The sequence below is a fragment of the Anabrus simplex genome, chromosome 5 (genome assembly GCF_040414725.1).
Source record: "Anabrus simplex isolate iqAnaSimp1 chromosome 5, ASM4041472v1, whole genome shotgun sequence".
Taxonomy (NCBI): domain Eukaryota; kingdom Metazoa; phylum Arthropoda; class Insecta; order Orthoptera; family Tettigoniidae; genus Anabrus; species Anabrus simplex.
The window spans coordinates 249,052,816-249,070,603 of record NC_090269.1 but is presented as its reverse complement, the minus strand read 5'-3'; positions in this window follow the sequence as shown (position 1 = coordinate 249,070,603).

The following is a 17,788-nucleotide window of genomic DNA, read 5'->3' as shown; positions in this document are numbered from 1 at the left end:
TCTGACCAAGACTTATTTGTGGACTCTGTATTTCCTTGTTCGCCAACTAATGATATTCCCTGCTGTGAAGTAGCTAAAAGTTGTCGTGTTGAGCTAATCCGTCAGGCTCCAGTCTGTCGTCCTTCCTTCGCTCCGATTTCGACATTACATAAACGAAATATTTTCAACTACACTCCTGTATTCCAATAAATGTACCATATATCATTTTATCAATCAAATCATGACTGACTATGGGCCTAAGTCACTCGGGTTCAATATATAATACCAAATAAACTTGTTTAAGATATAAACCGAGGAATTTCCTGAATGTAAAAGTCCCACTACTCGTAACCTCATCACAAATTAAAAATGGTTAGTTAGGACAACCCCAAGGAATCAGGCAGGTATTTAGGCGGACTTATAGCTCGTATACTTTTATGAGAACTGGAAGACTCTGTTCCAAATTTCACAAATATTTGACGCACAGTCGTACAATAACACGCAGTATCCTGTACACGGCAGATGCTGTCCACCTTCGTCGGAGGGTCTACCTTACAAGGGCTGCACCAGGCTAGAAAGAGCCACATGGAATTAAAAAAAATGGGACAGAGTATTTCATAACCTAACACCTAACATAGGAAATTAACAATTATACACTGATATACAATTTATGAGTATAGTAAGCGAGGAGTTGGAACGGGTGTAAAGCTGTTGAATGGATGGGATGTAACTATGATCAGAGGAAAGTTTCTACGGTGTTGGGGTTCCTTAATTCAAAAGTTGGAAAATAGATGTACCAGTGAGTAAATATCTCACTTACTTACTTACTTACTTATTTATTTACTTACCGAGCTCGATAGCTGCAGTCGCTTAAATGCGGCCAGTATCCATTATTCGGGAGATAGTGGGTTCCAACCATACTGACGGGAGCACTGAAGATGGTTTTCCGTGGTTTCCCATTTTCACACCAGGCAAATGCTGGGGCTGTACCTTAATTAAGGCCACATACGTTTCCTTCCCACTCCTAACCCTTTCCTATCCCATCGTCGCCATAAAACATATCTGTGTCCGTGCGACGTTAAGCAGCTTGCAAACTTACTTACTTACTTACTTTCTTAACAAGTGTAGTGCATAGTAACAGGGATAATATAAGTTTTACAGTCTAATCTGATTAAAAAATAAAAAGGCTACTAAAGCTTATTTCCCTTTACAGTTTCTTTGTTTGTTCTTCAGTAGCATAAATTAATACAATCGCAGTAACTGACTATGAGTAACAAAATGCGTCTGGATTAATCTTATTTTCATATTGTGTGGAAGATGTGACTGGTTAATTTCGAGAGAAAGGGAAGCGTATACTTTCCTGCAAATGTAGGCTATGTGCTCGTTCGAACTGTTGTATGTCCGGCGCTCCCGTCTCGCTCCGCCTGCCAGCTGCACGCGCGCCTGTGTATCATTCTGCTAGCTTCGACGCGCAGCCCTCAGTGCGCGTGCCTGACCATCGAGTGTACTATAAATAGGAGCTCCCGGCCTGCTCACTTGCCCACTTGCCCGGTGTCCAGCTCCAGAATACACCCTACGTCGAGCACGGAGGCTACTCCTCTTGAAAATGTGCTTCGACCAGGTGGACTGAATTTCTGGCAGTACGAGGTCTCACCTCTGGTCACCGCTCCCTTACCTGTTTCCGCTGCCTATGTTCCGTAATTCTTTTACAAGCCATTTTCATTCCCTAATTTATGCAAGCTCCCTTAGTTTCGCTAGGTGGAATTTCTTCAATCAATTGAACTTGCTTTTTAGGAATTCAGGCACTTCAACAAACAAGGACTCTCAAAGACATTCATGTTAGTGTGCCAGATAGTTCTCGACTATCAACGTGTCAATTCACAAAGACTATCTTTTCAAGATAGAAGTGTATATAAAGACTGCAAACCTGTACATATTGTATAAAGACAGACTTTTCTCAAGATTCAATATTCCTTTTTGCTTCAAAATAAATTTCAGTTATTTATGTAAATATCATAAAGTGAAGCAATAAAAGTTGTGATTTGTAAACTTCAACCTTGGTTACAACACAACTCTATGGCGACGAGGTAAAAAAGCGACACTACAATTCATCGGCCCCAGTCGCCAACTCTATGGCGATGAAGTAAAAAAAAAGCAACAAACTACAATTCTTCGACCCCATTGCCAACTCTATAGCGACGAGGTACACACGAAACCAACACTACCATTCAACGGGCCCAGTTGTCAACTCTACTGCGACGTGCTAAACAACAACGACACTCCAACCAGTTCTGCCACACAGCTTACCTTACTCTTGCTTGCACGCATCTCGCAATGGCTACTGCGGAACAACTCGCTACGGTCTTCCAAGCCTTACAGCAGCAACAACAACAATTTATGCAACAACAACAGGCAGCATTACTTCAGGCTATTCAAGCTATTTCTGTCTCTACACAGCCATCAGCTATTCCTCCGTTCTCTGCTTTTGATCCGGCTAAGGAAGAATGGTCAGTTTATTTAGCCCGTTTACAACAGCATTTCATCTGCCATTCTGTCACAGATGATCAACGCCGCCGCGCACTATTTCTTAGTTCGGTTGGCAATGCTACGTGTGAATTACTACGTAAATTAAGTCCGGAAGAACACTTATCTGAGGTACCCTTCACGCAGCTCTTGGCCCGTCTCACGGAACACTATGCCAAAGCTCCTCACATAGTGGCTGCTCGCTATAAATTTTTTCAGAGCAGAAAGCAACCCCATCAGACACATACTGAATGGATAACTGAATTGCGTGGTCTAGCTAAACCCTGCCAGTTCATCTGCTCCAAGGACGGTTGTGGTTCATCCTACACTGATTCTCTCATTCGGGACATGATAATTTTACATACTCCTGAAGACAAAATACGTTTTGACGCTGTCAAGCAGAGTAACCCTTCTTTAGAAGACGTCCAGCGTATTGCTACGGTTTATGAGCTTACTACCAAGACTGCCGCAGCCATAGCTTCTCCACACGAAGTTGCACAAGTCTCGCCTCAGGCCCGCAAGTCCTCTGCTACAGTGAACCGTACGGATAAGGCGCTCTCCACCAAGCATTCTCGCCAGGTTCCCTCTCGTAATGCTACAAGGAAGCCCAATTCTCAAAACACCTCGAAACTCCTGCCTTCCTGCCGAGGTTGTTTCAAGCATCATGAACGTCGTGACTGTCGTTTTTTCAAAGCTACTTGTGAACGATGTAATAAACTTGGACACATTCAGACTGTCTGTCAAAGTTCGCTCCGCCCTGCTAAGACTACTGCAGCGCGCCGGAAGCATATACAGCCCCGCCAAGACATGGAAGTTGATCAGATCAATCTTATTCTTCCCACAAAGGATTCTCACAAAATCATCATTCCTCTCTCATTCTCTGATCGATCTGTCGATTTTCAATTAGACACTGGATCACCTGTCTCTATTATTAACCTGACTACCTACCACGACTTAGGTTCACCTTCATGCTCTCCAGCTGACATCCAGCTCGTGACATTTAACAAGAAGAAAATTGACATCAAAGGTCAAATTAAGCTTCAGGCTAGTTATAAAGGAATTCAGAAGGCCATTCCTCTTCTCGTAGTTAACAACTACACTGCATCAAACATTATGGGCATGGATCTATTTAACTTATTTGGTTTCCAGATACATGACAACATTAACGTCGTATCTACATTGCATCCTACTTCGGACGTTACCGCTCTCCTAGCGCAGTTTCCTGAAGTCTTCGACTCTCAGCTCGGAACAGCAAAAGACTATACAGCTCACATACAGTTGAAATCCGGAGCTAAGCCTCGCTTCCTCAAATCACGTCCAGTACCCCTAGCACTTCAAGACCAGGTCACGAAAGAATTAGAAAGATGGATACAAACTGGCATTGTAGTACCAGTTACTTCTAGTCAATGGGCTACTCCACTCGTGGTAATCAAGAAACCTGATGGTAATGTTCGACTTTGTGGCGATTTTCGATCTACAGTCAACGCACAACTCGACACAGATATCTTTCCTATTCCACGTCCAGAAGACTTATTCCGTCGTCTCTCTGGTGGACAATTCTTCTCTCGAGTTGATCTTAAAGAAGCATATCTCCAGCTACTTTTAGACGAAGAATCTAAGAAATTTCTCACACTCAACACTCCTCTCGGACTGCTCCAGCTCCAGCGGCTCCCATTCGGTGTTTCATCCTCAGCGGCTATTTTTCAGCGCTATTTGGCTCAACTCACCGCCTCCATTCCCGGTTGTGCTCACTACCTGGATGATATTATTGTTACTGGAAAAGATCATCAGGAACATCTAACCAATCTACGCCTCCTTCTCCAGAAATTGAAAGACAATGGCTTACGAGCGAATCTCGCTAAATGTACCTTCTTTCAGCCTCAAGTTCACTACCTAGGACATATACTTGATAAGAATGGAATTAGTCCTAGTACACAGAATGTCTCAGCGATAGTAAACATGCCAGCACCTCAGAACCTCAAGCAGCTTCAGTCCTTCATAGGCAAAGCAAACTATTATAATAAGTTCATTCCACGCTTCGCTACAGTGGCAGCTCCATTAAACGCTCTACGTAAAACAGGTGTTAAGTTTCAGTGGACTCCGCAATGCCAACAGGCATGGAAAACAATCAACAACGCCTTAATTCAAGCTATACAACTCACTCATTTTCAGCCCGACAAGATCATCACGCTAGCTACTGACGCTTCAGACTACGGTGTCGGTGCCGTTCTCTCCCAGAAGGATCGTCATGGACAAGAACGCCCCATCGCCTTCGCTTCGAAAACACTTAATGACCATCAACGTCGATACTCACAGATAGAGAAAGAAGCTTTAGCCATCATCTTTGGTATTCGCCGTTTCAATGAATATCTCTATGGCAACCATTTCCTGATCATTACCGATCATAAGCCTCTCGTACACTTATTCCATCCTGGTAATAAGATCCCAGAGAATTCCCTCAGAAAGCTTCAAAGATGGTCCATGTTCCTTTCTGATTATTCCTATCAGATTGTATATCGAGCCACATCCCAGCATTGTAATGCTGATGCCCTCTCCCGCTTACCCGTTGGTCCTGATACTGCCTTCGATTCTCAAGAATCTGAATGTCTTCAGTTGGACATAGAACTTGAAGATGCTGTATCCAGTTTTCCTATTGATGCTACCTGCATAGCTAAAGCTACGGATAAGGACAGTACACTTGCTACTGTACGTACTTACATCCGCAACGGTTGGCCTCTTCAGAGCACACTTCCTGCCCACCTGGCACCTTATCATCGTATGCAGCATCGTCTCACGACTCGTGCCGGAGTTGTATTACTAGAAGCAGGCACCATCTTCCGAGTGGTTATCCCACTTAGCCTACAGAAACAAGTTCTCGGATTATTACACCAAAGCCATTGGGGTATCTCCAGAACAAAGCAACTCGCCCGTCAACACTGCTACTGGCCCGGTATTGATGCCGCCATCGAAAAGCTAATACGTCATTGTGAGCAATGTCAAACGAATCAGAACGCCCCGTCTTCTGATCTTGCTTCATGGCCTCCTGCTACTACTCCATGGGAACGAGTTCACATTGATTTCGCAGGTCCTTTCCTCAATTCCATGTGGTTAATAGTCATCGATTCACTGTCAAACTTTCCATATGTAGTGGATATGCATTCGACTACTACAACCGAAGCTACCATTCGTGCTCTCCAGAAAGTCTTTACTACAGAAGGTTTACCGCAAGTACTCATTTCGGACAACGGACCTCAATTTACAGCTACTGCTTTTCAGAACTTTTGTACACATAATGGCATTCGTCATATCCTAGCACCACCTTTTCACCCTCAATCTAATGGTGAAGCTGAACGCTTCGTACAAACATTTAAAAGAAGTATGAAGAAAGCTGTCTCTTCAGGCTTAACTAAAGACCAAGCCTTGCTCCAACTCTTAAACAACTACAGAACTCTACCCGGCGCTGATAATATCACTCCTGCACAGAAGCTCCATGGACGGCCTCACAGAACTTTACTTTCTCTGTTACAGCCTCTTCCAGCCCAGCATAAGACATCACCAACGAAGTTCTCCCTCAACGACAAGGTCTACACCAGGACATTCAAATCCAACCCACTCTGGATACCTGGAGTCATGTGCAGATCTTTGGGTCATCGTCTATACGAGATACAGACTACGGAGAAACGTATCTGCCGCCATCAAGATCAGATACGTCTGCGCTACCGCCCATGTCCAGCTATTGATGCTATTGCTAAACCTGATAAATCTATTGCTGAACGCGCTTTAGATCATTTAATAACAATGGGTTCCTTTCAGGACGAGACAGCGCCACTCCGCCCAGTTCCAGCTCCGGACAATACAACAGAGATATCAGCAGCTCCGCCCCAGCATCGCAGTCGCCGCCAGCGCCGCCGCCGTTTCACGCCGTACCGGCGCATTTAGGAGGGGAGGGTGTTGTATGTCCGGCGCTCCCGTCTCGCTCCGCCTGCCAGCTGCACGCGCGCCTGTGTATCATTCTGCTAGCTTCGACGCGCAGCCCTCAGTGCGCGTGCCTGACCATCGAGTGTACTATAAATAGGAGCTCCCGGCCTGCTCACTTGCCCACTTGCCCGGTGTCCAGCTCCAGAATACACCCTACGTCGAGCACGGAGGCTACTCCTCTTGAAAATGTGCTTCGACCAGGTGGACTGAATTTCTGGCAGTACGAGGTCTCACCTCTGGTCACCGCTCCCTTACCTGTTTCCGCTGCCTATGTTCCGTAATTCTTTTACAAGCCATTTTCATTCCCTAATTTATGCAAGCTCCCTTAGTTTCGCTAGGTGGAATTTCTTCAATCAATTGAACTTGCTTTTTAGGAATTCAGGCACTTCAACAAACAAGGACTCTCAAAGACATTCATGTTAGTGTGCCAGATAGTTCTCGACTATCAACGTGTCAATTCACAAAGACTATCTTTTCAAGATAGAAGTGTATATAAAGACTGCAAACCTGTACATATTGTATAAAGACAGACTTTTCTCAAGATTCAATATTCCTTTTTGCTTCAAAATAAATTTCAGTTATTTATGTAAATATCATAAAGTGAAGCAATAAAAGTTGTGATTTGTAAACTTCAACCTTGGTTACAACACAACTCTAATGTTTAATTTATGTTGGATTATCACCGAACTTTCGAATGGTATTACCACACCGTCGATCACGAGTAAGGGTATGTATATCTTTCTTCTAGATCACCTATAATCCATAGATTTACAGAGGATACTGTATTTTAACCTTCTCTGCCCTATTCAGAGATGTTCAATCACTTACAGCATCACGAAATGCAAAAAGGTACATTTTGTGAATTCCTCGATAACTGGCATGAAAGATCATGCTTGGAAGGCATTCTGCCAGGAAGCTGATGACCCTTACTTGAGTCTAGTCTCAACGAGCCAATCACCGATTGGATGCGCCACATTACACCTTACGAGTGAGAACTGCTAAGCGTGAAGTTCATACTGACTGTTACATTTGCAGTGACTTACTCTAGTCATGCATAAAATTGAAGCCTAAAGATAAAAATGTATTTTATCGAGCTTATTTTGCACAACCTTGCAGGCAAAAGTCGATGTTATACATTTTGCTTCCGCTGTAGCTGTCGGACTCAATAACAGAAGCAACATTCTCAGTTCTTAAAAGGACATGATATCATTCTTTAGTCTTCAACATCATTACGCACTTGCAATCCAGTCTACAGTTCGGATATCTCTATGTAGAAATGTCGGGCTCCGTGGCTAAATGGTTAATGTGCTGGCATTTGGCTACAGGAGTCCCGGGTTCGATTCCCGACGGATCGGGAATTTTAAACATAATTGGTTAATTTCGCTGACACGGGGTCTGGGTCTATGTTATCGTCTTCATCATCATTTAATCCTCATCACGACGCGCAGGTCTCCTAAGGGGGTAAAATCGGAAGACCTACATCTGGCGAACCGAACTTGTCCTCGGACTCTCCCGGCACTAAAAGCCATACACCATTTTTAAATGTAGAAATATAAAGAAATACTTTATTCTTGAGTTATTCTATCAGACCCGTGCTACTTCGTTTTGGATAAGATAAGGTAGCAGGTAACTTTGCATTGGTGATAGTATTACGTCCTCTTTATTTTTCTTTTCTTAAACCGGAAGGGTGTGAGTCCTTTGTAATGCCGGTCTGTTACACTTTTTACGTGTCCGAACCATTTTTATCTTTATATAATTATGTCCAACATATTTTTTTCTCTACATCGATATTTCGTTTTTGGATTTTAGGGTTCCTTACTGAATTACTTTATTTTTCTAGGCATTTTTCTTCGAAACTCCACCTTATGGTTAATACTTAATAACAATTTATAATTTGTTAGCTTAGAATATGTATATATTCCATGCTTCTGCTCTATCAAACAGAATACTCTGCACAACGGAATTGTAGATATACTTGTTTTGTTTAACATGTTTTAATCCCAAATGTACTCATGCTCTCACTTACCTCTCCCTCAATTTCTGACGAAATTGTACCAATAGCTGAAATGATCCATTCAAATATTTGAACCCGCTGACTTTAATTTCCTTATTTTCCGTCAGTAAGTTTAAAGTTATTGATCCAAAAGGAAAGATATTTCATTTTACTGTAACTATTTCAGCTCCGATGTTTTTTAATTCCTGAATTAATTTCCTGATAATATTTGTATCGAAAAGGTATGAGTTTGACTATGCGTCACACTGCTGAGAAATTTATAACAGATAAAGATAATGCTAAACTGGAAAGGCGGTGGCATCGGAAGACAAGAAAACTTAGAGAAGTGTAGACGAAGTTTTCACTGTCTCCTGATGCCACCGCCTTTCCAATTCAGCAATGTCTTTATCGATTATAAATTTCTCAACATTGTATACACCTGTAGGCTGTTATAAATATCCAAATAAGTAATACAGTAAAACATTATTATTATTATTATTATTATTATTATTATTATTATTATTATTATTATTATTATGTCCGAATCGTTGGCTGAATGGTCAGCGTACTGGCCTTCGGTTCAGAGGGTCCCGGGTTCGATTCCCGCCGGGTCGGGGATTTTAACCATCATTGGTTAATTCCAATGGCTCGGGGGCTGGGTGTTTGTGCTGTCCCCAACATTCCTGCAACTCACACACCACACATAACACTATCCTCCACCACAATAACACGCAGTTACCTACAGATGGCAGATGCCGCCCACCCTCATCGGAGGGTCTGCCTTACAAGGGCTGCACCCGGCTAGAAATAGCCTCACGAATTTTATTATTATTATTATTATTATTATTATTATTATTATTATTATTATTATTATTATTATTATTATTATGCTTCTGAAGTGTTAATGTATTATAGAATGTTGAAAATTTAACTTGCAGACTGTACCATCAACGATAAAGTACTCAGTCGTTTCCGAGTATCTATTCGCCCCACATGACTCCAACAACGAACCCGATTTATACGTACAGGTTCAACTATCTACTTAATTTCTAACACTCTTTGTTTCCCCACCACACGTAAGTTCCAGCCATTCCTCGCACCTGTTTTCATCAGCAATCATTCTCAATAATTTCATGTCCCTTGCTCCTTATTTATGAATAACAAATCCTGAGTTCAACCTGCTTTCACTCACGCACTTCAAGAACGAATGTAGAAACATAAGTTTCCTAGGAGAATAGTACACTCCAACATGGAAGTAGAGAGAGAGAGGGGGAGAGAGAGAGAGAGAGAGAGATTCCAAGGCGACGATGGGAAGACACTGTTTTTGGCCCGAGTTTTTACTTCTTTCTTACAGAACACCGATGACCACAATGAACACTTCACTCCCTCTAACAAATCAAGAATATTCACATTTTTGGACCTTATGCACAATACTTATAAGAATCTAAACACATACATCTTCATCTTCATCTGTTTTGCCATTCAGCGTTCAGTTTGGTAACCTCTGTGAATTTATTAAATGCATTCATAATCCTCACTTGAGTCGTCCAGTTGCAAAACACGTTATGTCCATTTCTTTCTCAAAATGAGTTATCATCGCGATTGTATGCAGCTAATCAAAATACACAATCCAGCTATATAATCCGTGAGCAAAGGCCATTTAATCCATACGTTTAAAGGTGATAAATGACGGAACTGCTGCAAAAGTCGTTACGTCCAGCGTGTGTTATGCAGCAAAGCTTGTTATGCCGCAACTAGTATAATTGGATAGTTCGGGCGCCTCCTCCTCCTCCGGCGCCCAGGGCCCCGCTCCTCCACCTCCTCCTCCTGAGGGGCCTTTCCAGGGGCCCGCTCATCCTCCTCCTCCCGGGAGGCCCTCCCAGGGACCCGTTCCTCCTCCTCTTCCTCCGGGAGGCATTCCCAGGGGCCCGCTCCTCCTCCCGCGGGAAATTTGAATTGGTAAACAAAGCCACGTGCTTTTTTGATAGCTATCATCGACAACAACGCATCGCTAACCTCAGTACTGCCATCTTAACGCGCCTAAACCTCAATGCTGCCAACTTAACCTCACTAGCGCGAGATTTGAATCGGTAAACAAATCCACGTGCTTTTTCGACAGCCACGTGCTTTTTGACGGACAACAACGTATCGCTAACCTCAGTGCTGCCATCTTGATGGGCCTAAACCTCAGTGCTGCCAACTTAACCTTACTAGCGCGAGATCTGAATCGGTAAACAAAGCCACGTGCTTTATTGATAGCTGTCATCCGCCATCTTTAATCATGAGAGCACCGTGATGCACCCTTCAGCTACATACCTTTGAAATGTGGTGGCGGCAATTTGAAAAATTCCACATTCTCTTGTTTCGAAACAAACTCACGTGCTTTTTTAACAGCTGTCATCCACCATCTTTAATCAAGAGAACACCGTGCTGCACTTTTTAGGTACATACCTTTGAAATGTGGTGGCGGATAATTTGAAAAATGCTTTTTGACAGCAGCCATCTTTAATCTACAGAGCACCGTGCGGCTATCTTGCGGTCAATTCCGTCAGCTGTCATCCGCCCTAGGGATGCTTGCTCAAGATAGCGACTGCTCTTATGAGACGGCTTAAGGGTCCTTGCACAAGATGGCTTGAGACGCCCTAAGAATGCTTGCGCAAGATGACGTATACAAGATGACGGCTATACACGACTCCTTATGAGACGCCTTAAGGGTGCTTGCGCAAGATGGCTGCTGCTCTTATCAAGAAAGCTAGCGTAGAGGCTAACGTGACGTGCTAGTTTGATTCATTAAATTTGGGGCTTAAATGTAAAATGTTAAATAACTCGAAAACGGTGCGTCGTAGAGCAAAATGGACAAAATTTTTCTGCCTAATACTACGGTTCGCAGTATGATGAACATGATAGCATCAGCCTCTAAGCTACTGCGAAAGATCGCGGCTGATGTTATGCATACGGTAGAGGGCAATTTTAAATTCTACGTGCTCTCGTTTGTAAAATTCCACGTGCTATTTCTTTACAGCTCTGATCATTAATCAACAGAGCATAGCGCAGGTATCTTTACAGCACTAAACCTCATACCCTTGAAATTTGGTTCCGCATGAGCTACATGCTTGTAACCCATGCCAACAGATTGACTAATATTTCATGTTACATGTTTATGCGATAACTTGTTCGACTGCTAGGAACTTAAATGTAACCAATGTATTTCTTATAGCACCAATCGTTCTGTTAAATTTTACTCTCCGTGTTTGCGATAATAGAACAGGGTTTGAATCTAAGTTTTTTCTATAGTAACTAAATCAGATTATCTTTTACCGAGCGAGTTGGCTACGCAGCATGTGTACAGTGTTTTTTTTATTTTTTGCACTAGGCGAATCATTGAAGTTGTACTTTTGTAATATCGTTTACTGAGCGAGTTAGTCACGCAATATATACACAGTGTGTTTTCGATTTTTACACTAGGCAAATCATTGAAGTTGTACTTTTGCAATATCGTTTACTAAGCGAGTTAGCTACGCGATATGTGCACAGTGTGTTTTTGACTTTTTTACAGTAAGCAAATAATTGAAATTGTACTTTTGCTCTGAACACATCAAACAATGTTCTGAACACATGTTGAAGTTAAGAACATCGATTACAGTGTTCGATTCTAATCTTGTTATGTTTCAATTTCATCTTGTTAGAACATGTTTACAACATGTTCTAAACACATGTTGTATCGAGTACAATGTTCGATTCTAGTCTTAATCACTTATGTAGTGTTTTGAACACATCAATCAGTGTTCTGATCACATGTTGAGGTTAACGACATTGAGTACAGTGTTTAATTCTAGTCTTGTTACGTTTCGCAAGTCTAAACATGCACAATGATGTTATCGCTGCACACTCTTGCCCTCGTGATGCAGGTTTAAACTTGTTCGATAAAGCTATGCCTTGACATAGGAGGAGAAGGAGGAGAATGATGAGGCCTTAACAGCCTATATATAGCCGCCATTGTTTAAAGATGACAGCTGTTAAAAGAATTTTTCAAATTGCCGCCACCAAATTTCAAAGGTATGAGATTTAGTGCTGTAAAGATACCTGCGCTATGCTCTGTTGATTAAAGATCAGAGCTGTAAAATAATAGCACGTGGAATTTTACAAACGAGAGCACGTAGAATTTCAAATTGCCCTCTACCGTATGCATAACATCAGCCGCGATCTTTCGCAGTAGCCTCTAAGCTAGCTTTCTTCATCAGAGCAGCCACCATCTTGTGTAAGCAACCTAGGCCGAATCATAAGGAGCTGTGTATAGCCACCGTCTTGTCGCTGCTACCTTGCGCAAACACCCCTAGGGCGTCTCATAAGAGCAGCAGCCATCTTGTGCAAGCGCTCTTAAGCCGTCTCAAAAGGAGCTATGTATAGCCGCCATCTTGTAGAATTATATAGCTGCCAATGCCAAAGGGCCTAAGTAGAAATTGAACCGTTGATCTCATCATTAGACTACTTTTTTCTTATGCTATCGTGTTACTGATACTGCGAACCTGGGTATTAGGCAGAAAAATACTGTCTGTTTTGCTCTACGATGCACCGTTTTCGAGATATTGAACATTTTGCATTTAAGCCCCAAATTTAATGAATCGAACCAGCATAGCACGTTATACTCTCTACTATAGCTAGACCTGAACATGTTACAAAAACTTGCTTCAATACAAGCTAAAACAGAGTAAATGCCAAAGGGCCTAAGTGGGAACCAAAGCGTTGATCTCATCATTAGACTATGTTTTTCTGATGCTATCGTGTTCATCATACTGCGAACCTTCGTATAAGGCAGAAAAAAATTCTCCGTTTTGCTCTACGACGCACCGTTTTCGAGATATTTAACATTTTGCATTTAAACCCCAATTTAATGAATCGAACTAGCACGGCACGTTATCCTCTACGCTAGCTTTCTTGATAAGAGCAGCAGCCATCTTGCGCAAGCACCCTTAAGGCGTCTCATAAGGAGTCGTGTATAGCCGCCATCTAGTGTCCGCCATCTTGTGCAAGCATCCTTAGGGCGTCTCAAGCCATCTTGTGCAAGGACCCTTAAGCCGTCTCATAAGAGCAGTCGCCATCTTGAGCAAGCATCCCTAGGGCGTTTCATAAGGAGTCATGTATAGCCGCCATCATGCGCAACATCCCAAGGGTATCTCATAAGAACCTATGTATAGCAGCCATCTTGCGTAAGCACCCTTAAGGTGTCATGTATAGCCGCCATCTTGTGTAATTAGCGTTGAGAGATAGCTGCTGTAGAGATTTTTAAATTATCCGCCACCACATTTGAAAGGTATGTACCTAAAGAGTGCAGCACGGTGCTCTCTTGATTAAAGATGATGGATGACAGCTGTTAAAAAAGCACGTGAATTTGTTTCCAAACAAGAGAATGTGGAATTTTTCAAATTGCCGCCACCACATTTCAAAGGTATGTAGCTGAAGAGTGCAGCGCGGTGCTATCTTGATTAGAGACGGCGAATGACAGCTGTCAAAAAAAGCATGTGAGTTTATTTCCAAAGAAGAGAATGTGGAATTTTTCAAATTGCCGCCACCACATTTCAAATGTAAGTAGCTAAAGAGTGCAGCACGGTGCTCCCTTGATTAAAGATGGTGGATGACAGCTATCAAAAAAGCACGTGAGTTTGTTTCCAAACAAGAGAATGTGGAATTTTTCAAATTGCCAGCACCACATTTCAACTAAAGAGTGCAGCACGGTGCTCTGTTGATTAAAGATGGCGGATGACAGCTGTCAAAAAAGCACGTGGGTTTGTTTCCAAACATGAGCACGTGGGATTTTTCAAATTGGCACCACCACATTTCAAAGGTAAGTAGCTAAAAAGTGCAGCACTGTGCTCTCTTTATTATAGATGGCTGATGACAGCTAACGGAACTTTTCAAATTGCCCACTACTATGTGCTTAAGGTAGTAGCCATAAAGAGGGCAGCACGGTGTTCTGTTGATTAAAGATGGCGGATAACAGCTGACGAATTGCCTGCTACTACGATAAAGAGGGCAGCACGGTGCTCACTTGATTAAAGATGGCGGATGATAGCTGTCAATAAAGCACGTGGCTTTGTTTACCGATTCAAATCTCGCGCTAGTAAGGTTAAGTTGGCAGCACTGAGGTTTAGGCCCGTCAAGATGGCAGCACTGAGGTTAGCGATACGTTGTTGTCTGTCAAAAAGCACGTGGCTGTCCAAAAAGCACGTGGATTTGTTTACCGATTCAAATCTCGCGCTTGTGAGGTTAAGTTGCAGCATTGAGGGTTAGACCCGTTAAGATGGCAGTAATGAGGTTAGCGATGCGTTGTTGTCGATGATAGCTGTCAAAAAGCACGTGGCATTTTACCAATTCAAATTTCCCGCGGGAGGAGGAGCGGGCCCCTGGGAAGGCCTCCCGGGAGGAGGAGGAGGAGGAGCGGTGCCCTGGGAGCTGGAGGAGGAGGAGGCGCCCGAACCATCAATTATACTACTGCTGCAGAGCCCTGTGAAAGGATCATACTTACACGACCAAAATCAGGCAACTGTGTGATAAGAAGTGAAGTAAACTATAACAGCCATTGTGGTGGAAGCGAAAAGCATATTGAAGCATGGGAAACCCTTTTCTGCTATTGTGCCAGTACCAGTGGAGGAAGGGGTTCCTCTTAAGAAAGAAAAATTCAACGACCTGCACACATTGCTGCCCAATCATTACGGGAAAGAGCAGATAAAGAACGATGACCTCACGTTCTACAAGGCACTGTTTAACCAGCGGCAGAATTTAAACAGTGAAATGCCAGACTATGATATTGATGTGGGAGATTTTGTTGAGGGCATTAACGGATTGTTAATATAACTGTACAAAATGTTAAAGAATTTATAAAACGTTTTGTATGAGTTATGATTTCTTGATGTAATCATTAAATCAAAGAACGGGGATTAGATATCATAGCATTATATCCAACCTAAATTATTTACATTTATGCTATTTTCATAGTGTAATACTTTCAAACGTAGCTGTTAAAACACTGTCACCATAAATCTGCACACTCTATTCCATATACTGCTGCACATATCTTTTTTCTCCACAAAACTGCTGCAAAACGCGTTATGTCCAAAAGTTTTTTGCAAATAACGTGGGTTCTATAAGTTAAATTTTATGGATGTTTTGCGGTATGACGAAGATGAACGCTTACCGTTTAATTACAAAATTTCAACCTCCTATCTTTGTTGCATAACAAATGCGCTTCCTGAAAAATTTGTTTGTCTGCACACAACGGGTTTTGCAACTCGACGACTCACTTTGTAACTAGCTTCGTGGCCTCGTTTAGTTCCATGCCTCTCATCAACAAATCATTAGGAACTGAGTCTACTCATCGGTTTCTTGGTCTCCCTCTACTTCTCTTACTCCCCAGAACCGAGTCCATTATCCTCTTAGGTAACTATCCTTCTCCGTTCCCGTCATATGACTCCAGCACCAAAGCTGCTTAATGCGTACAGGTTCAGCAGTCGATTCCATTTCTAAATTAGTCCTTATCTCCTCATTCCTGCCATTGTTCTCACTTAAATGTACCAGCGATCATTCTCACTACGTTAATTTCTGTTACATCTAACTTATGAATAAGATATCATGAGCCTACCCAAATTTCACTTCCGCCAAGCGAACTTGGTCTGAAAACAGACCGGTGGAAATAGTTTTCTTCAGGAGTGGACTTCTTTCTTACAGAATACTGCTGGTCGCAATTGTGAGTTCACTGCATTAGCTATCCAGCATCTAGATTCAAACTCGCCTCGCTGTGCTACCACCCTGGAAGATTACAGATTATGGATACTTGAAATGTTTACTTATTCCAGTTTTGTGCTGCCAATCTTATATTCAATTTTTTTTTAGTTTCTTCCCTGCTGACATTACTTTAGTCTTAGAAAACCCTATTTTCATATCACTCACATTGGACCTATTTTCAAGTTCCAAGTTATTGGATATCAGGGTTTCAGTACAGTCTGCTATTAAAAGAAAGTCGTTGCCCGGCTTAGGCCAAACTGCTTAAGCCCCTACTACATTTCGACCTAACAGAATCCCTCCCTGCCACTTAAAAATTTTCCGTAGATGGCCGATGTAAACTATGAACAACAAGGTGAAAGATTAGAGCATTGTATAACCTGTAAGTACCTTGAATCAGGAACTCATTCTACAATCAGTTCGTACTTTTTCCCAATCGTCAATACAAATGTATTTGATTCATTTCAATAATCTACCCTTAAACTCGCAATTCTCCCCCGCCACTTCCCAGTACGTCTAACATCTTTTCCCTCTTCAATCTGTCATATGCCTTCTGAAGATTTAAAAATTTCTCTTCCTTACGAGGATTTTTATCTAGTAACTGGCGCATACTCAAAATCTCACTCTGAACAAACGCTGTTTTCCATCCAACATACTCTCAAAAATTGATTGCACCCGCACTTTCTAAATACCAATGAAGACCTTGACTGGTATACTGATCAGTTAAATGACTCAACAGTTGTTGCAATCATCCCTAGATACGTGCAAGTACTGCTTTTGCCCAATCTGAAGGTACCTTGCCAACATTCCAAGCTAATCGTATTACTCTATGAAGTCGAGCCATTTCATTATTGCCCTCACACTAGCCATATTTCACCATTTCGGATCTAATTCCATCTAATCCTGCTACTTTATGACAATGAAGATTCTTTACCATACTTTCCACTTGGTCAAGCGTAATTTAACTAACATCATTGCCCTCCTCTCCGTAAGCTCGGTTGCTCGTGTCATCTATAGAAATAGTTCCTCTTATTTTGAGAACATTTTCATGATATTTCTTCCACCTGTCCAGTGATTCCCCAGAATATACTCAGACTTCACTTATTTTACCCGAAACGCTATTCATTTCCTTTTTCCTCTCTCTATCTTATTATTGTGTCCAGAAAGGTTTCCCTGCCACTTGGCCTAGCCTTTCCAAGTTATTACCAAATTCTTCCCATGACTTCTTCTTGGATTGAAGAATTATATTTTTTGCTCTGTTTCGTTCATCTATGTACAATTACCTGTCTGCATCAGTCCTTGTTTGTAGCCATTTCCAATACGTCTTCGTTTTACGTTTTCAAGCTGCCTTCATTTCATAATTCCACCAAGATTTGGGCTTTTTACCATATTCACAAACAGTTTTTCCAAGGCATTCCCTTGCTGGTTTTACTACCGCATCTCTGTTTGCCACCCATTCTCTTTCTATATCCTGAATCTGCTTACTATCTATTGTTTGGGAACGTTTCACTAATCATGTCCATTTTCAGCTGCGTAATT